We start from the raw sequence: 21,402 nt of genomic DNA on the forward strand, positions 1-21,402 counted from the left end.
ATGAGTGTATTTTGTGTGTGTGAGCATGTATGCCCTTGCACACCAGTCTGTAGCTTGTAAATCTGCCAGATGTTTTATTTTATTTACAAAATAGCCATAGGTGTTTGCTTTCAGGTCTTCTGAACATTCAAACCAGTTCTCTGTAGGATACATTGGAAGCCTAAAATATAATGTGCACCTGGAACATGTTGAACAGCTGTATGTTTTGGAGGATTTTGTTCAGTCTAAGGCAATCCTGGGTTCTCTAAAAGTTAGAGAGTTTTAGAAACTGTAAAATCATGTATAATGAGAAAACTGCAATTAGCTATTTAGCTGCTAACAATTATCTTGTTCAGCAAAGATTCTGAGTGTTATGGCCAGGCAATATCTAGGTTGTAGCATTTGTATTTGATTTTTTTTTTAAAAATATTTCATCACTCAGCAGTAAATTGGAAAGTTGTTTAACATTGTATGCTCTATTTGTAAATTTGTTTCATTCTTTTGGCATCTTTTGTTAAAGAAACATAATTTTAATACTGGGACCTAGCTAACCACATTGGGTGAGCCAAAGACAAGAGGCATATATGTGCAGCCACCAATCAGCAGTTAACTCCCAGTAGGGCATTTCTGCTCCTGTGCCTACCTAGGTATGGTTTTCAACAAAGGATACCAAGAGAACACAGCAAATCAAATAATAGAAGTAAATTGAGAAATTGTTTAAAATTGCATTTCTAGGCAACTGAAGGGGTAAATAAGAGTGTGTGTGTGTCCCTGTGTGTGTTTGTGTCCCTGTGTGTGTTTGTGTCCCTGTGTGTGTGTGTGTGTCCCTGTGTGTGTGTCCCTGTGTGTCTCTGTGTGTGTCCCTTTGTGTTTGTCTTTGTCCCTCTGTTTGTATAATTTATTATTGTATCTAATATATCAGCACTCTGGTTCTGATACTAGTCAGTGCCTCACCAGCGACTGACCTCACCGCACGTCACTGACGCATACTGCAGGGCGTGCAGAAGGCAAGACAAAATGCATTGAGCACCTGGACAGCACATGGATAGTGACCCTGAACAGCACTATTCATGTTCCTCTCTACACACCCTGCAGCATGTGTAACTCATAAGTGTCCAGGAAAACATGGCCGAGGTGGCAACCCTAACTGTAATAATACCAAATTGCCAATATAGGTAATCTCTCTTATACTGGACTTGCAAAGGTCAAGAAAAATTGGAGAGGAACAGATGTGTATAAAGACTCATTAAAATTAAAAACCAAGTGGATTTATGAATTGAAACCCCTCACATCTAGGGGTTTAAATCAATAAATATAAATAGGGTGTTTTTTAAAGTGATACTGAACCCAAATTGTTTCTTTCATGATTCATATAGAGCATGCAATTTTAAGCAACTTTCTAATTTAGTCCTATTATCAAATTTTCTTTGTTCTCTTGCCATCTTTATTTGAAAAAGAAGGCATCTAAGCTAAGGAGCCAGACAATTTTTGGTTCAGACCCTGGACAGCACTTGTTTATTGGAGGGTGAATTTATTCCACCAATCAGCAAGAACAACCCAGGTTGTTCACAAAAATGGTCCGGCTTCTAAACTTACATAATTGCTTTTCAAATACAGATACAAAGAGAATGAAGACAATTTGATAATAGGAGTAAATTAGAAAGTTGCTTAAAATTGCATGCTCTATCTTAATCACGAATGAAACATTTTTGGTTCAGTGTCCCTTTAATAACTATTAACAGAAATACATGTGTTCATGCACTCTCACAAAAATAAACATAATAAAGAATAAAAAATAAAATATAAAAAAATAGGTTTGTCTTCCAGTGGTCACAAAATACCATTCGCCACCTAGGAGTTCAGTTAGGCCCTGTACCAAAGCTAGTAGTTTCCCTAAACTATTCCACTATTATTAGAGAAGTCACTGACCTTATCACCTCCTGGAATTTTAGAGAGAGCTCATGGCTGGGCCGCATAGCATCCTTTAAAATGACGATCCTACCCAAAATTCTCTACTATTTTCGTTGTATCCCACTTAATGTTCCCAGCGGCCTTATAAGCAGGCTTCAGTCCCTTGGTCAGAGCTACATATGGGGTAAGTCTAAGCCCTGCATAGCAGCGAAAATACTCCAGAAACGCTATGAACAAGGGGGCGTGGCTATGCCTAGTATTCAAGGATACTACGAAGCTGCAAGACTTTCCCACGTTTCGGCGTGGGTGGACAAGGGGGAACCGCAGGGGTGGAAGGCGTCTAACCTTCCTCCAGGGCTGGGACTGTCTGACCTACCCTGGATCCCTGATTATTGGCTGGATACTCTAGGGATTAAGAATGCCATTATCAGAGACAATTTAAAAATATGGCAGAGCCTCAGAAATCTTCCTGATGTAGCTCCACATCTCTCTCTTATACATTCTATCCCGGCCCTACTTGCAGCATTACCAGATACACATATCCTGCAGTGGGATGAGTGGGACTTGAGACAAATATCTAATTTTTATTCCTCCGACGCACTGCTTATTCCAAGTAATTTGGGCTCTATCGTCCAAAACCCTCCACCGTGGGCCACATTTGAGTACTCCAGACTATATTCCTTCTTAATATCCTGGGGATTCTCTAAAGTCTATGCCAGACCCCTGACCACCTGGGAGAAACTGTGGCAACTACAAACTAAGACTCCTAAACTCATATCATTCCACTATAACCTAATACAGACGTCCACTAACCAGGGTAGACCTTGGCAACTTAGGGCCTGGGAAGGGGACTTATCCAGACCAATTACGGACAAGGACTTGCATTTAGCTATGACTTTAACTAAAAAGACCATACATTGTGCAGACACTTTGGAATCCTACATGAAGCTGTTCTTGAGATGGTACTACACCCCTTCCAGACTTTTGCAGATGTTCCCATCAGCATCCCCCCTTTGTTGGAGGGAATGTGGACAAAGGGGCTCAGATATCCACGTATGGTGGGAGTGTCCCAAATTACAGCCCAAATGGAACCAAATATTTGACCTCTGCTCTGCTCTTGGATTGTCAACCCCACTAACCCCAGAGATTGCCCTCCTACATACATTTCCACGAAATGTTCAGACTCCCCTATCTAAATTGGTAGTCTTTGTTCTCGCAGCCATGAAACTGGCGATAGCTAGAGCGTGGAAGCAGACTCAACCTCCAGACATTACCGCTGTAACCCCTATAATTCAGTTATACACCAATATGGAAAAAAGTTTTTACTATAGTCTAGACAAAGAGGATTTATATTGGCAGATTCGGGAACCCTGGTTTGTCTACCAAGATAACCGAAGACAAGTATGTGGGCAGAACGGGGTCCCTAGGTATTCCCTACAATTAAATTCAGCTTACAACCCTACCTGAAGCTGGCATTTAGCTGAGGCCCTCCTCCCCCCCCTCCTCTTCATTCTGTCCTTCCCCCCCTCCTCTTCCTTCTGCCCTCCACTTGCTATGTGACCTCTCACTTCCCGTCCCCTCCTTTACCCCTCCCCCCTTCATTTTGGGGTTGCTTGCCCCACCTGGTGATGCACATTGAATCAAACCCTACGTGTTATAAAAAGAGGTTTATTAAATGGTAAATACCGGCTGACTTTTCGAGACCATTATAATATTTCTGGGTATTTTACTGTACTAGTTTCTGCAATTTAATTACGATAGTAACTTTTGTTTAATTTGAAAGGTTCCCTAATTTTAGAGAATCTTATCTATGTTCATCCTAAACAACTGATTGTCCTTATAGTTATGCTTATCGCATTTATTGTACAATTATTGTTGGACCTTTGATTGCATATGATCTCATTGAAACTGTTGTCATTTTAATATGTTTATTCTACAATAAAAAAATATTTTGGGAAAAAAAAGGTTTGTGCACGTATATTTGATAAAATAAGTGTGTACACTTTTTAAAAACAGGTTTGTGCACATTTTGATAATTAAATTATATATAATAGGTCTCATTGGGTGTATACCCTGGGTTATAAGAGCCTACATATCTATTATATAGCTTTAGTTAGGAAACTGCTAACACCATACTGTATTTAATATGTATTAGTTTAATTTAAACTACTTTACATAATAGGTTTTGGTTTTATATATATATATATATATATATATATATATATATATAATCGTTCGTGGGAAACGGCACTCGCCAGATATTCATCCACCAGGTGCTCGGCAGAGTAAATACATACAGTAAAGAAGAACTGAATCCAACGGACGGCCTCCGTTGTTGAAAGCGGTCCAAGAACAGCCGGCACACAGGAAATTTAAAATTTCCTGTGTGCCGGCTGTTCTTGGATCGCTTTCAACAACGGAGGCCGTTCGTTGGATTCAGTTCTTCTTTAATATATATATATATATATATATATATATATATATATATATATATATATATATATATATACAGGGAGTGCAGAATTATTAGGCAAGTTGTATTTTTGAGGATTAATTTTATTATTGAACAACAACCATGTTCTCAATGAACCCAAAAAACTCATTAATATCAGAGCTGAATAGTTTTGGAAGTAGTTTTTAGTTTGTTTTTAGTTATAGCTATTTTAGGGGGATATCTGTGTGTGCAGGTGACTATTACTGTGCATAATTATTAGGCAACTTAACAAAAAACAAATATATACCCATTTCAATTATTTATTTTTACCAGTGAAACCAATATAACATCTCAACATTCACAAATATACATTTCTGACATTCAAAAACAAAACAAAAACAAATCAGTGACCAATATAGCCACCTTTCTTTGCAAGGACACTCAAAAGCCTGCCATCCATGGATTCTGTCAGTGTTTTGATCTGTTCACCATCAACATTGCGTGCAGCAGCAACCACAGCCTCCCAGACACTGTTCAGAGAGGTGTACTGTTTTCCCTCCTTGTAAATCTCACATTTGATGATGGACCACAGGTTCTCAATGGGGTTCAGATCAGGTGAACAAGGAGGCCATGTCATTAGATTTTCTTCTTTTATACCCTTTCTTGCCAGCCACGCTGTGGAGTACTTGGACACGTGTGATGGAGCATTGTCCTGCATGAAAATCATGTTTTTCTTGAAGGATGCAGACTTCTTCCTGTACCACTGCTTGAAGAAGGTGTCTTCCAGAAACTGGCAGTAGGACTGGGAGTTGAGCTTGACTCCATCCTCAACCCGAAAAGGCCCCACAAGCTCATCTTTGATGATACCAGCCCAAACCAGTACTCCACCTCCACCTTGCTGGCGTCTGAGTCGGACTGGAGCTCTCTGCCCTTTACCAATCCAGCCACGGGCCCATCCATCTGGCCCATCAAGACTCACTCTCATTTCATCAGTCCATAAAACCTTAGAAAAATCAGTCTTGAGATATTTCTTGGCCCAGTCTTGACGTTTCAGCTTGTGTGTCTTGTTCAGTGGTGGTCGTCTTTCAGCCTTTCTTACCTTGGCCATGTCTCTGAGTATTGCACACCTTGTGCTTTTGGGCACTCCAGTGATGTTGTAGCTCTGAAATATGGTGGCAAGTGGCATCTTGGCAGCTGCACGCTTGACTTTTCTCAGTTCATGGGCAGTTATTTTGCGCCTTGGTTTTTCCACACGCTTCTTGCGACCCTATTGACTATTTTGAATGAAACGCTTGATTGTTCAATGATCACGATTCAGAAGCTTTGCAATTTTAAGTGCTGCATCCCTCTGCAAGATATCTCACTATTTTTTACTTTTCTGAGCCTGTCAAGTCCTTCTTTTGACCCATTTTGCCAAAGGAAAGGAAGTTGCCTAATAATTATGCACACCTGATATAGGGTAATGATGTCATTAGACCACACCCCTTCTCATTACAGAGATGCACATCACCTAATATGCTTAATTGGTAGTAGGCTTTCGAGCCTATACAGCTTGGAGTAAGACAACATGCATAAAGAGGATGATGTGGTCAAAATACTCATTTGCCTAATAATTCTGCACTCCCTGTATATATATATATTATCTGTATATTTTTACCTGTACATTTTCCTCTGTGTATATACCATCAATATTATATAATTTATGACATACACTCACCGGCCACTTTATTAGGTACACCTTGCCAGGGGTTGGACCCCCTTTTGCCTTCAGAGCTGCCTTAATTCTTCATGGCATAGATTCAACAAGGTGTTGGAAACATTCCTCAGACATGGCCCATATTGACATGATGGCATCACGCAGTTGCTGCAGATTTGTCGGCTGCACATCCATGATGCGAATCTCCCGTTCCACCACATCCCAAAGGTGCTCTATTGAATTAAGATCTGGTGACTTTGGAGGCCATTGGAGTACAGTGAACTCATTGCCATGTTCAAGAATATCGCTTATAAAGTTCTGGATATATTGTAAACAGTAAACTACCGTATTACCGTATTGCAATAGATATCCACGAACCACTAGTAGTAGTAGTAAGGACTAATAAATTGGGTTTTGCAAAAATATTCCTTTTCATATATCGTTTTTTAAATATTGTTTTCAAATATCCCTTTAAACAAATCACTTACATTGGTATATATAATGCGGTAGATCCACTGTAGATCAGAGCTTGAGAAAGGATTGTAGCCAAAACGCGTTGCTCTGTTTTTGCTACATTGAGGCTTCCGTAGTTTGACCGCTTGATGAGCACAGGTGGCGGATTTGAGAAGCTGTACAATCAATGGAATCTGCATCAGATAACCACTACTGCTGCAAATGATCAGACCACAAACGGAGAGTAATCCAGAGTGGAAATACTGATTTAGGACATCTCTGAGACTCTGCTAATACTGTGACAAGGATTTCTTGTCTTGTTCCACTGTAGCAATCTTGGACAACATCCGTAACTTTGGACTCTGTCAATTAAGTCCATCAAATGAACTTTTTAGAATTGTGTTTTATATTGGTGTATGAACTTTATCAAATTAATTTTTAATCTGTATTTTATATCAAACCATACTAATTTTCCTTACAGCCTAATACTGCACACACACACACACACACATATATATATATATATATATATATATATATATATATATATATAACACATATCAGCACTACTAGTAAAATAGTAATTGCAGTCATTCAAAACTGATGTTCTCAAAACAGAGATACACCAATCAAGGTGCACGGTAGTGGTAAACTATTGGATATTAGAAATAGAGAGAGAGAAAAAGACCACTATACTCCAGCACTAGACTATTACATATAAATAGGCAAATAACCCCATAGGAGACCAGGAGGACTACAGGAAACTAGTAGGGCAGAAAAAAACAAAGATAACCTAAAAAGTGTATATATGTATTTAGCTTTCATAGTGCCACAGAACCCCGACTGTTGTGTTTGTGTAGCACATTCGGTCTCATTTTCTTTTTTAGAAAATATGTATATACAAAGTCCATAAGTATTGTAAATAATTCAAGATTGTTCTTGTTAGAGGTCCTCTCTGAGACCGGATAGAATTTGTTACTGATCAGTATTCTGCACTTCACCTGCAAACTGAGTATTTCACCATACAAGGCCTTGGAGAGCAAAATCAGACAGGCACACAGAATATTGTCTAAGTCTGCTCTGTTTCTAATTAGCAGTGCTTTGCTTATAAAAGGTAAAATTGTTTCATGGTACATGTCTATACAGTGATGCAGTATAGCCTAGAAGTTTACAGAAAACAAGAATGTATGTAAGGAGTGAACCAACAGAAGTAATCTAAGATAAAAGTGAATCCAGGCGTTAAGCCAAGGACATAGTCTCGAGATAAGGTTATTTTACAATAAGCTCACATCAGCTTATTTATTCACAGTATAATAAACTATTTTGTCTTGCAACCACCATTTTAGAGTCAGTATGGATATATATTTTCTTACATTACCCACCTTTTATTCTAACAGAATAACATACAGTAACAAAGAAGGGGAAAGGGTCATGGAGTTACACCTGGGTGAGCCGTCAAAGTAGTAGATGACGATTTCCAGAAATTTGCCCTTAGGTGTCTGCATAGTTGAGAGGACCTTATACCAGGGAGCAAGATGCTGAAGTGAATATGGTGCATGGGCACTGGTTACCTGCCATTCTGCCTGGCCTGCTTCTCCCTGTCAGTTACCACTGCCAATCGAGGTCTTGCCATAAATCAGGAGGTAGAATCTGCTCCTGCAATCATCCCAAGTGACAGGTGCCCAGCTGTGCTTAGCCGTGCCGAGCATGAAGTCCTTGAGGGCAGAGCACAGAAGCCACTGACTCCCAGCGATGTGGACGTTCTTGCCAGCGAAAGGGATACTGTTAAACAGAATGGAGAAAATGGACTGATGCACTCAGTTGTTGTACTGAATAAGGAGGGGCCTGCAAACAACTTCCTACAAGTGGAGCTGAACTTGAAGTTGGAGAATTTATTATTTCATGATCCAGTAAAGTATGTTTACAATCCCTTATTATATGCCTGGGATCCACATGAGACGTATGTGCGGGGATACTGCCAGACCAAAAAGGAGGTGCTTTCTTTAGGAATTAACCCAGGACCATTTGGCATGGCTCAAACGGGTTCCTTTTGGGGAAGTGAAGCATGTATGGAATTGGCTGCAGATTGAAGGTCTTGTTTGTAAACCAGAATTGGAGCACCCTAAAAGGCCTAATTGTGGGTTTCATTGTCCCCAAAGTGACGTGAGTGGTGCCCGTTTTTGGGGTTTCTTCAAATCACAATGTGGACATCCTGATGTGTTTTTCCAGCGCTGTTTTGTTCACAACCATTGTCTTCTCATCTTCATGAACCAATCTGGCAAGAACCTGACACCCACAGACATTCCAAAAGCAAAACGAGAGTCACTACTGGAGAGCTATGATGAAGCCCTTTGTCAAGTTGTAGAGACGCTTGGGGTCAGAATGGTTATTGGTGTAGGAAGATTATTTGAACAGAGGGCTAGGAAGGCTCTGGCATTGGAGGGACTAGATGTTGCAGTAAAAAGCATAATGCACCCCTCCCCTAGGAATCATCAAGCCAACAAAGGTTGGAACAGTATGGTGAGGACCCCGTTAGAGGAACTGGGAGTCTTAAGCTTACTGAATTGTGGAACAGCAAAAGCATAAGACACAGTCTATATTAGGATTTTACAAGACTCATCAGAGGAAGGTTCTACATATTCGTACTGGGTATTATAGAGGGTTGTAGTTCAGGAGATCTGCACTGCTGACTCTTGTCATCTCCTGTACTACTATTCGGTGCACCTCCTGGTGTACAGAGTTTTTAAACACTAATAGGAAAATTTACCTCTCTTGCTAATTTGCCTAAAGCAAAGAAACATTACACAATGATGAAGCTTGATTTTTGAAGCCTGCATACTGTTTAATAAGCTATAATTCCCACATTGTAAATAACTAAGCTAATAAGCTACATTATTTTGAAAATGGATTATTATTTGAAATAACAAAACGTAAAGAACGTGAAAGACTTTTTACTTTAAAAAAACCAAACTTATAACGTTTGCAACATTCAACATTGGAAACACGGACCTTGTATCTAATCTTAAATATCAATGGGTGAAACAAAGACAAAACTTATGTTTCTTGCTTGTCAACCACATAATGGAATTTCAAACAATGGCAGCTTTCAAAATATATTATTGATATTATGCAGTAATAATACCCTTACGATTGTGTGCTTGAAGTATGTGTACTAACAAATCCTAGGCGCCAGGATCCTGAAATTTTACTTCTTTCTTTAATTTTTTTGGATTAATCTATAAGTGTATATGTAAATAATGTTCCTGATTCCTAAAAATAGGTTCCTGGCTCCTAACATATCAATTTATCAGCCTTTGAGATATATATATATATATATTTTTTTTCTTCTGTTTCCTCCCAGCATGTATTTTATATATCCTCAAATGTAGCCGCCAATCAGCAAGCCCTATCCAGGGTACTGAACCAAAAATAGGCCGGTTCCAAAGCTTTCATTCCTGCTTTTTAAAATAAAGATACCAAGAGATTAAAGAAAAATTGCTAATAGGAGTAAATTAAAAAGTTGCTTAAAATTGCATGCTCTATCTAAACCATGAAAGAAAATATTTGGGTTTACCATCCCTTTAAAAAGGAGTAAACAAGCAAACAGCTATATAAATGGCACAAAAAGCAAAATTTATGCTTACCAGATAAATTCCTTTCTTTCCTGGAAGGGAGAGTCCACGACTTCATTCATTACTGTTGGGAAATACAGCACCTGGCCACCAGGAGGAGGCAAAGACATCCCAAGACAAAGGCTTAAATATCCCTCCCACTTCCCCTATCCTCCCAGTCATTCTTTGCCTTTCGTGAGTGCCCCAGCCATTGGGAATACGGGTCGAGATTGAGGGATCCTCAGGCAGAACTAATAGATGCTCTAGCGGTTCCTTGGAGGTTCAGGCTCATATATCTGTTTCCTCCATTACCTCTTCTTACTCGGGTGGTGGCCCGCATCAAGCAGGAGCAAGCATTAGTGATTCTAATTGCTCCATCCTGGCCGCAAAGGACTTGGTTCTTGGATCTGGTGGCGATGTTCTCATGATATTGCTTATATAAAGGGTCCTCATTGTTTTGTATATTTGATGTTGTGATAGAATCCTCATACCTCATTATAGGTCACTCTCTGACCTGGTAACTTCCCTGGTATATTTAAGAGGATTGCTAGCTTATAGAATGGCCACTGTTGGGCCTGAGACATTCTTACTTGTACCAATAATTGAGGATAGGGTTTACGAATGTACATAAAATAAAGTGTAAAGCGGATAGATAGCGTACGTGTTTAAATGTAATTCCAACTGAGCACTCATTAACTATAATATCCTCATCTTGATTGTATTTGGTGAATGCGAAGATAAAGGGCCACTTTTGGGCCCTCTAGTCTGTAAATACCCAAGAGCTATGTGGAGCCACAAAGTTGGAGACAAACTGAACGAGCCTATAAACTATATCTTAATATTTTGTGTACAGAACGGAACAGGAAGGAGCTGCCAGTTGAGTAGGTAATATGTTAAAGTCGGGTTAAATGAACAAAGACAAAGGCTAAATTTCCAATCCTGGAAATCGTGCGGGGTCTGAGAGTATGTATGTGGGGGTTTGCTGTAGGGGAGGAATAAACTTAAGCTGTGCCTGAGTCCAAATATATAGCTTAATATTCTATAGGGGTGGGAAACAAATATTGTAGCTAGACATCTAATCTGGCCACTCAAATAAATTATCTGTACTACCAAATCCTAATATAAATCCTTAAAGATAGTCCTATCAATTTGACTAGGTGCGCAATGAGAGGGGAACTAGTAATTCCTCGCCTGTGAGTGGGCATTTGTCTAAAGATCCTACAGACCGGGTGATATCTATCACATGAGTATATGTGTATTAAGGCCTAGTATGACAGATTACTAATCATTATAGAATGTTGTTGCGATGAATGCAAATATAGCATTGGCCTGTGCAAAATATGTATAGGAGAAAGAAGTTCAAATACAAATACAAAATATTAATGCCCCTACTACCAACCCACAGACAACATACTCTACATAAAAAGAAAGCACCCTACAATGTTTGCATATACACCTTATTTTTCAGGGCTTTAAGAAAAAATGTTAAGTAGCAAAAATTAGACCGTTGATCTGCACGGCATCCCTAAACAGTTGCTGTAGGCTCCGTACATTATGGGAAATCACAGCATGTTAAGGGATCCGAGCATGCAGACATCACCCCACGCCAACCTTGTCTTGCACCCGGAATGAACCTGCCAGTCCATGGAACAATTGAAGAATGGGGCCACAGTCTCTGGATATTCTTGTTATCGCAAGTCCGGTAGTGAGGCCCATCATGAGACCGGTTTCTTTCCCCACAAGTTCAGGAGTGTTGCAGCTAGTGCCACTTTCCATGGTGCGAAGGGAAGGATCAGCAGAGTTAGCGACCCGTGTGGTCACTAGTTGAGGATTGACTTTTCTGTTCTGTTCTGTTTAGAATTACCCTGTCTTTTTATCTTGGGGCAAAAAAACTCCTTTCCCCCAGTAATAGTGGAAATAATAGAATCCAACTGAGAACCAAACAAATTATTACCCTGGAATGATAGAGATAGTAACCTAGATTTAGATACCATGTCAGCATTCCATGATTTGAGCCATAAAGCTCTTCTAGCTAAAATAGCCATTCAACATTGGAAACACGGACCTTGTATCTAATCTTAAATATCAATGGGTGAAACAAAGACAAAACTTATGTTTCTTGCTTGTCAACCACATAATGGAATTTCAAACAATGGCAGCTTTCAAAATATATTATTGATATTATGCAGTAATAATACCCTTACGATTGTGTGCTTGAAGTATGTGTACTAACAAATCCTAGGCGCCAGGATCCTGAAATTTTACTTCTTTCTTTAATTTTTTTGGATTAATCTATAAGTGTATATGTAAATAATGTTCCTGATTCCTAAAAATAGGTTCCTGGCTCCTAACATATCAATTTATCAGCCTTTGAGATATATATATATATATATATATATATATATATATATATATATATATATATATTTCTGTCTCCTCCCAGCATGTATTTTGTATATCCTCAAATGTAGCCGCCAATCAGCAAGCCCTATCCAGGGTACTGAACCAAAAATAGGCCGGCTCCAAAGCTTTCATTCCTGCTTTTTAAAATAAAGATACCAAGAGATTAAAGAAAAATTGATAATAGGAGTAAATTAAAAAGTTGCTTAAAATTGCACGCTCTATCTAAATCATGAAAGAAAATATTTGGGTTTACCATCCCTTTAAAAAGGAGTAAACAAGCAAACAGCTATATAAATGGCACAAAAAGCAAAATTTATGCTTACCAGATAAATTCCTTTCTTTCCTGGAAGGGAGAGTCCACGACTTCATTCATTACTGTTGGGAAATACAACACCTGGCCACCAGGAGGAGGCAAAGACATCCCAAGACAAAGGCTTAAATATCCCTCCCACTTCCCCTATCCTCCCAGTCATTCTTTGCCTTTCGTGAGTGCCCCAGCCATTGGGAATACGGGTCGAGATTGAGGGATCCTCAGGCAGAACTAATAGATGCTCTAGCGGTTCCTTGGAGGTTCAGGCTCATATATCTGTTTCCTCCATTACCTCTTCTTACTCGGCTGGTGGCCCGCATCAAGCAGGAGCAAGCATTAGTGATTCTAATTGCTCCATCCTGGCCGCAAAGGACTTGGTTCTTGGATCTGGTGGCGATGTTCTCATGATATTGCTTATATAAAGGGTCCTCATTGTTTTGTATATTTGATGTTGTGATAGAATCCTCATACCTCATTATAGGTCACTCTCTGACCTGGTAACTTCCCTGGTATATTTAAGAGGATTGCTAGCTTATAGAATGGCCACTTTTGGGCCTGAGACATTCTTACTTGTACCAATAATTGAGGATAGGGTTTACGAATGTACATAAAATAAAGTGTAAAGCGGATAGATAGCGTACGTGTCTAAATGTAATTCCAACTGCGCACTCATTAACTATAATATCCTCATCTTGATTGTATTTGGTGAATGCGAAGATAAAGGGCCACTTTTGGGCCCTCTAGTCTGTAAATACCCAAGAGCTATGTGGAGCCACAAAGTTGGAGACAAACTGAACGAGCCTATAAACTATATCTTAATATTTTGTGTACAGAACGGAACAGGAAGGAGCTGCCAGTTGAGTAGGTAATATGTTAAAGTCGGGTTAAATGAACAAAGACAAAGGCTAAATTTCCAATCCTGGAAATCGTGCGGGGTCTGAGAGTATGTATGTGGGGGTTTGCTGTAGGGGAGGAATAAACTTAAGCTGTGCCTGAGTCCAAATATATAGCTTAATATTCTATAGGGGTGGGAAACAAATATTGTAGCTAGACATCTAATCTGGCCACTCAAATAAATTATCTGTACTACCAAATCCTAATATAAATCCTTAAAGATAGTCCTATCAATTTGACTAGGTGCGCAATGAGAGGGGAACTAGTAATTCCTCGCCTGTGAGTGGGCATTTGTCTAAAGATCCTACAGACCGGGTGATATCTATCACATGAGTATATGTGTATTAAGGCCTAGTATGACAGATTACTAATCATTATAGAATGTTGTTGCGATGAATGCAAATATAGCATTGGCCTGTGCAAAATATGTATAGGAGAAAGAAGTTCAAATACAAATACAAAATATTAATGCCCCTACTACCAACCCACAGACAACATACTCTACATAAAAAGAAAGCACCCTACAATGTTTGCATATACACCTTATTTTTCAGGGCTTTAAGAAAAAATGTTAAGTAGCAAAAATTAGACCGTTGATCTGCACGGCATCCCTAAACAGTTGCTGTAGGCTCCGTACATTATGGGAAATCACAGCATGTTAAGGGATCCGAGCATGCAGACATCACCCCACGCCAACCTTGTCTTGCACCCGGAATGAACCTGCCAGTCCATGGAACAATTGAAGAATGGGGCCACAGTCTCTGGATATTCTTGTTATCGCAAGTCCGGTAGTGAGGCCCATCATGAGACCGGTTTCTATCCCCACAAGTTCAGGAGTGTTGCAGCTAGTGCCACTTTCCATGGTGCGAAGGGAAGGATCAGCAGAGTTAGCGACCCGTGTGGTCGCTAGTTGAGGATTGACTAAGTCCCGGCTCACACTTGGTATCTCCGTGTATATGGAGGTGAAGGACAGCTGCGGGAGAGGCCAAGTATGTGCGGCTAAATCCTTCCTAGTCGGCATATCTTCATAGCCAGGTAAGGTAAGTGTTTGCAGTCCTTTAACTTTCTTTGGGCTAGCAGGAGCGTTCTGTGTGATCCTAGAGAGTGCTGGATTTTTAGTTGCTGGGTTCTCTGTATGAGCAGATCTTCCCCAGTCAACAGTGCAGCAGTTGGGATCTCTTTGTGTTGTGAGAAGTTCTCTCGTGTTTGCAGCATTCCAAAGCGAAGCCCCATTGTCACTGGCCTCGGGGGCCACATATGGAGTAATGAGCACAAGTTCTCTCAGAGCGTAGTCGGTGACGGGTAGCGGGCTCCGAGGACAGGAGTCCCCCATACTCTCCCCCTTTGAGCAGCTAGGTTCCTGCTGAGGAAGCCTCTCCCGAGTACCTCTATTTGAGCCAGATGCCATTCGCAGGTTTTCTTCAAATAACTCCTGATAGCCGACGAGCAAGCAGCTCAGTTCTGTTAGGAAGCTTGCAGCGGTCTCCATTTTAGCTTGAGTCTTAGATTGTAGTAGAGCACTCTTTATGTAGGTATGCAGGTATTAATCAGCGCACAGCAGGCACTGCTCGACAGTGAAGTCCACAGGGGAAAATCACTGTGGGGTTGTATTGAGGCCTAAACCTCAGAGTAATGCTCTGGATTCTGAGAGCAGGCAGCAATCCTAAAAATACGAGTCTCTCTTGAAAAGGGATCCTCCGCAGATCAAAATGCTATCAAATTGAGGTTCAGATGGAGTTCCTAAGCAGAGATTTTAGTTGGAATTAGTAAGATAACTGGAGCAGCTCAAAATATTGCGTCCAAGCATGGCCGCCGCACGGAAGTCCCCCTGGCTTTGGTTTCTTATAAGGCTTGGATTTATTCCAACTCGAGTCCTTAAGGGAAGGAGTGGTTTTCTGTTCTGTTCTGTTTAGAATTACCCTTAGTCTTTTTATCTTGGGGCAAAAAAACTCCTTTCCCCCAGTAATAGTGGAAATAATAGAATCCAACTGAGAACCAAACAAATTATTACCCTGGAATGATAGAGATAGTAACCTAGATTTAGATACCATGTCAGCATTCCATGATTTGAGCCATAAAGCTCTTCTAGCTAAAATAGCCAAAGACATAGATTTAACATCAATCTTGATGATATCAAAAATAGCATCACAGATGAAATGAACATCAGCAATATAATGTTTCATATCAACAGGGATATCATGTACTTTAGATTTTGAAGGAACAACAGATACTGTACTAGCACTAATAGAAACCTTTTCTGCATGCAAAATCTTATCATGACAAGTGTTACATACTACAGATGGAGATATAATCTCCACAAGCTTACAACAGATACACTTAGCTTTGGTAGAACTGTGTTCAGGCAGCATGGTTCCTACAGCAGCTTCTGAGACAGGATCAGATTGAGACAGCTTGTAAAATGTAAAAGAATAAAATAACATTTAAACAGAAATATCTTATTTCTGCTTATAGCAGTTTCAGGAATGGGGAAAAATGCAAATGCTAAAATTGACAAAAAAGCAAATAGCATAGCCCTCTGAGCATAAAGAAGGCAATGAGCATATAGGAAGTGGGGTAAAATAAAACAAATTTTTTTTTTTGGCCCCAACATACATCTGGAAATGATGCAACTCGCATCATAACAAACACAAATTTGCGCCAAACAACCTGGCGTCAACTAATATGCAGGAAATGATGAACTTGTGTCACTACAGATGCACATTCGCGCCAAAAAAAATCTTGTGGCAAGAATGATGCAATAAAAAAAAACAGCATTTTGCACCCTCGCGAGCCTAATTTGCCCACAATTTTTTAAAGAAAAAACAAGTCAAATTGAAAAAAACATAATTTATTCTTATCCCATAAATTTCTTTCTTTCTCGACATGGTGAGTCCACGGATCATCTTAATTACTGTTGGGAATATCAGTCCTGACCAGCAGGAGGAGGCAAAGAGCACCACAGCAAAAGCTGTGAAATATCACTCCCCCTACCCACTATCCCCAGTCATTCGACCAAAGGAAAAGGAGAAAGGAAGTAATCTAAGGTGCAGAGGTGCCTAACGTTTATAGAAAAGCAAACTGTCTGAAAAACAGGACGGGCCGTGGACTCACCGTGTCAATAAATAAATACATTTATCAGGTAAGAATAAATTATGTTTTCTTTCTAATGACACGGTGAGTCCACGGATCATCTTAATTACTGTTGGGAACCAATACCCAAGCTAGAGGACATGGATGATAAGGGAGGGACAAGACAGTTAACCTAAACAGAAGGCACCACTGCTTGAAGAACCTGTCTCCCAAAAGAAGCCTCTGCTAAAGCAAAAGTATCAAATTTGTAAAATTTAGAAAAAGTATGCAAAGATGACCAAGTCGCAGCCTTGCAAAGCTGATCTACAGAAGCTCCATTTTTGAAAGCCCAAGAAAATGAAACAGCTCTCGTGGAATGAGCCGTGATTCTCTCAGGAGGCTGCTGACCAGCAGTCTCATATGCCAAGCGAATAACACTCCTCAACCAACAAGAAAGAGAAGTAGCCGTAGCTTTCTTACCCTTACGCTTCCTAAAAACGACAACAAAAGAAGAAGACTGGCGAAAATCCTTAGTCGCCTGCAAATAATATTTCAATGCACGAACCACATCCAGGTTGTGCAACAAACGCTCCTTATGAGAAGAAGGATTAGGAAACAAAGAAGGAACAACAATCTCTTGATTAATATTGTTATCAGAAACAACCTTGGGAAGAAAACCCAAGGCAGTACGCAGAACTACCTTATCAGAGTGAAAAATAAGAAAAGGTGATTCATACTGTAAGGCTGAAAGCTCCGAAACTCTTTGAGCCGAAGAAATAGCCACCAGAAACAAAACCTTCCAAGATAACATCTTAATATCCAAAGAATGCATAGGTTCAAACGGAGCCTGTTGACGGACTCTAAGAACCAAATTAAGACTCCAAGGTGGAGTAGTAGACTTCAACACAGGCCGAATTCTAACCAAGGCCTGACAAAAAGAATGAACATCTGGCACATCCGCCAGGCGCTTGTGCAATAAAATAGATAAAGCAGAAATTTGACCCTTCACGGTACTAGCAGATAAACCTTTCTCCAAACCCTCCTGGAGAAAAGACAAAATCCTAGGAATCCTATCTCTACTCCACGAGTAGCCTTTGGATTCTCACCAATACAAATATTTACGCCAAATCATATAATAAATCTTCCTAGTCACAGGCTTACAAGCCTGAATCATAGTCTCAATGAGTGACTCAAAAACCACGCTTAGAAAGAATCAAGCGTTCAATCTCCAAGCAGTCAGCTTCAGAGAAACAAGATTTGGATGAAGGAACCCTGCAGAAACAGGTCCTTCCTTAATGGAAGACGCCAAGGTGGAAGAGAAGACATCTCCACCAGATCTGCAAACCAGATTCTGCGAGGCCACGCCAGAGCAATGAGAATCACTGATGCCCTCTCTTGTTTGACCTGAGCAATGACCCAAGGAAGAAGAGCAAACGGAGGGAACACATATGCCAGACTGAAAGTCCAAGGAACTGCCAGAGCATCTATCAGAACAGTCTGAGAATCCTTTGACCTCGACCTGTACCTCAGGAGCTTGGCATTCTGATGAGATGCCATGAGATCCAACTCTGGCTGTCCCCAACAGAGAATCAAGCTGGAAAATACCTCTGGATGAAGTTCCCACTCCCCCGGATGAAAAACATAATTTATGTAAGAACTTACCTGATAAATTAATTTCTTTCATATTAGCAAGAGTCCATGAGCTAGTGACGTATGGGATATACATTCCTACCAGGAGGGGCAAAGTTTCCCAAACCTCAAAATGCCTATAAATACACCCCTCACCACACCCACAAATCAGTTTAACGAATAGCCAAGAAGTGGGGTGATAAAAAAAAAAGGGCGAAAGCATAAAAAATAAGGAATTGGAATAGTTGTGCTTTATACAAAAAAAATCATAATCACCACAAAAAAAGGGTGGGTCTCATGGACTCTTGCTAATATGAAAGAAATTAATTTATCAGGTAAGTTCTTACATAAATTATGTTTTCTTTCATGTAATTAGCAAGAGTCCATGAGCTAGTGACGTATGGGATAATAAATACCCAAGATGTGGAACTTCCACGCAAGAGTCACTAGAGAGGGAGGGATAAAATAAAGACAGCCAATTCCGCTGAAAAACAATCCACACCCCCAAACAAAGTTTAAATCTTATAATGAAAAAAACTGAAATTATAAGCAGAAGAATCAAACTGAAACAGCTGCCTGAAGTACTTTTCTACCAAAAACTGCTTCAGAAGAAGAAAACACATCAAAATGGTAGAATTTAGTAAAAGTATGCAAAGAAGACCAAGTTGCTGCTTTGCAAATTTGATCAACCGAAGCTTCATTCCTAAATGCCCAGGAAGTAGAAACTGACCTAGTTGAATGAGCTGTAATCCTTTGAGGCGGAGTTCTACCTGACTCAACATAAGCATGATGAATCAAAGACTTTAACCAAGACGCCAAAGAAATGGCAGAATCCTTCTGACCTTTCCTAGAACCAGAAAAGATAACAAATAGACTAGAAGTCTTTCGGAAATCTTTAGTAGCTTCAACATAATATTTCAAAGCTCTTACTACATCCAAAGAATGTAATGATCTTTCCTTAGAATTCTTAGGATTAGGACACAATGAAGGAACCACAAGCTCTCTACTAATGTTGTTAGAATTCACAACTTTAGGTAAAAATTTAAAAGAAGTCCGCAACACTGCCTTATCCTGATGAAAAATCAGAAAAGGAGATTCACAAGAAAGAGCAGATAACTCAGAAACTCTTCTAGCAGAAGAGATGGCCAAAAGAAACAAAACTTTCCAAGAAAGTAATTTAATATCTAGAGAATGCATAGGTTCAAAAGGAGGAGCTTGTAGAGCTCCCAGAACCAAATTCAAACTCCAAGGAGGAGAAATTGACTTAATGACAGGTTTGATACGAACCAAAGCCTGTACAAAACAATGAATATCAGGAACATTAGCAATCTTTCTGTGAAACAGCACAGAAAGAGCAGAAATTTGTCCTTTCAAGGAACTGGCAGACAAACATTTATCCAGACCATCCTGAAGAAACTGTAAAATTCTAGGAATTCTAAAAGAATGCCAGGAAAATTGATGAGAAGAACACCAAGAAATGTAAGTCTTCCAGACTCGATAATATATCTTCCTAGACACAGATTTACGAGCCTGTAACATAGTATTAATTACGGAGTCAGAGAAACCTCTATGACTAAGAATCAAGCGTTCAATCTCCATACCTTCAAATTTAATGATTTGAGATCCTGATGGAAAAATGGGCCTTGAGATAAAAGGTCTGGTCTTAACGGGATAGTCCAAGGTTGGCAACTGGCCATCCGAACAAGATCCGCATACCAAAACCTGTGAGGCCATGCTGGAGCCACCAGCAGTACAAACGAACGCTCCTTTAGAATCTTGGAAATCACTCTTGGAAGAAGAACTAGAGGCGGAAAGATATAGGCAGGATGATACTTCCAAGGAAGCGACAATGCATCCACTGCCTCCGCCTGAGGATCCCTGGATCTGGACAGATACCTGGGAAGTTTCTTGTTTAGATGAGAAGCCATCAGATCTATTTCTGGAAGACCCCAGATTTGAACAATCTGAAGAAATACCTCTGGGTGAAGAGACCATTCGCCCGGATGCAACGTCTGGCGACTGAGATAATCCGCTTCCCAATTGTCTATACCTGGGATGTGAACCGCAGAAATTAGACAGGAGCTGGATTCCGCCCATACAAGTATTCGAGATACTTCTTTCATAGCCAGAGGACTGTGAGTCCCCCCTTGATGATTGATATATGCCACGGTTGTGACATTGTCCGTCTGAAAACAAATGAACGATTCTCTCTTCAGAAGAGGCCACGACTGAAGAGCTCTGAAAATCGCACGGAGTTCCAAAATGTTTATTGGTAATCTCGCCTCCTAAGATTCCCAAACCCCCTGCACTGTCAGAGACCCCCATACAGCTCCCCAACCTGTCAGACTCGCATCTGTTGAGATCACAGTCCAGGTTGGAAAAACAAAAGAAGCCCCTTGAATTAAACGATGGTGATCTGTCCACCACGTCAGAGAGTGTCGTACAATCGGATTTAAAGATATTAACTGTGATATCTTTGTATAATCCCTGCACCACTGGTTCAGCATACAGAGCTGAAGAGGTCGCATGTGAAAACGAGCAAAGGGGATCGTGTCTGATGCAGCAGTCATAAGACCAAGAATTTCCATGCATAAGGCTACCGAAGGGAATGATTGAAACCAAAGGTTTCCACAGGCTGAAAACAATTTCAGACGTCTCTTGTCCGTCAGAGACAAAGTCATGGACACTGAATCTATTTGGAAACCTAAAAAGGTTACCCTTGTCTGAGGAATCAATGAACTCTTTGGTAAATTGATCCTCCAACCATGTTCTTGAAGAAACGACACAAGTCGATTCGTATGAGATTCTGCTAAATGTGAAGACTCAGCAAGTACCAAGATATCGTCCAAATAAGGAAATACCACAATACCCTGTTCTCTGATTACAGATAGAAGGGCACCGAGAACTTTTGAAAAGATCCTTGGAGCCGTTGCTAGGCCAAACGGCAGAGCCACAAATTGGTAATGCTTGTCTAGAAAAGAGAATCTCAGAAACTGAAAGTGATCTGGATGAA

At 40.1% G+C, this 21,402-nt stretch overlaps 1 pseudogene; it reads left to right on the forward strand.

Moving 5' to 3' along the window:
* Positions 1–8,029: 8,029 nt before the first annotated feature.
* LOC128661660 (single-strand selective monofunctional uracil DNA glycosylase-like) lies at positions 8,030–9,059 on the forward strand (annotated as a pseudogene).
* Positions 9,060–21,402: the final 12,343 nt, after the last annotated feature.

The sequence above is a fragment of the Bombina bombina genome, chromosome 1 (assembly GCF_027579735.1).
Source record: "Bombina bombina isolate aBomBom1 chromosome 1, aBomBom1.pri, whole genome shotgun sequence".
NCBI lineage: Eukaryota > Metazoa > Chordata > Amphibia > Anura > Bombinatoridae > Bombina > Bombina bombina.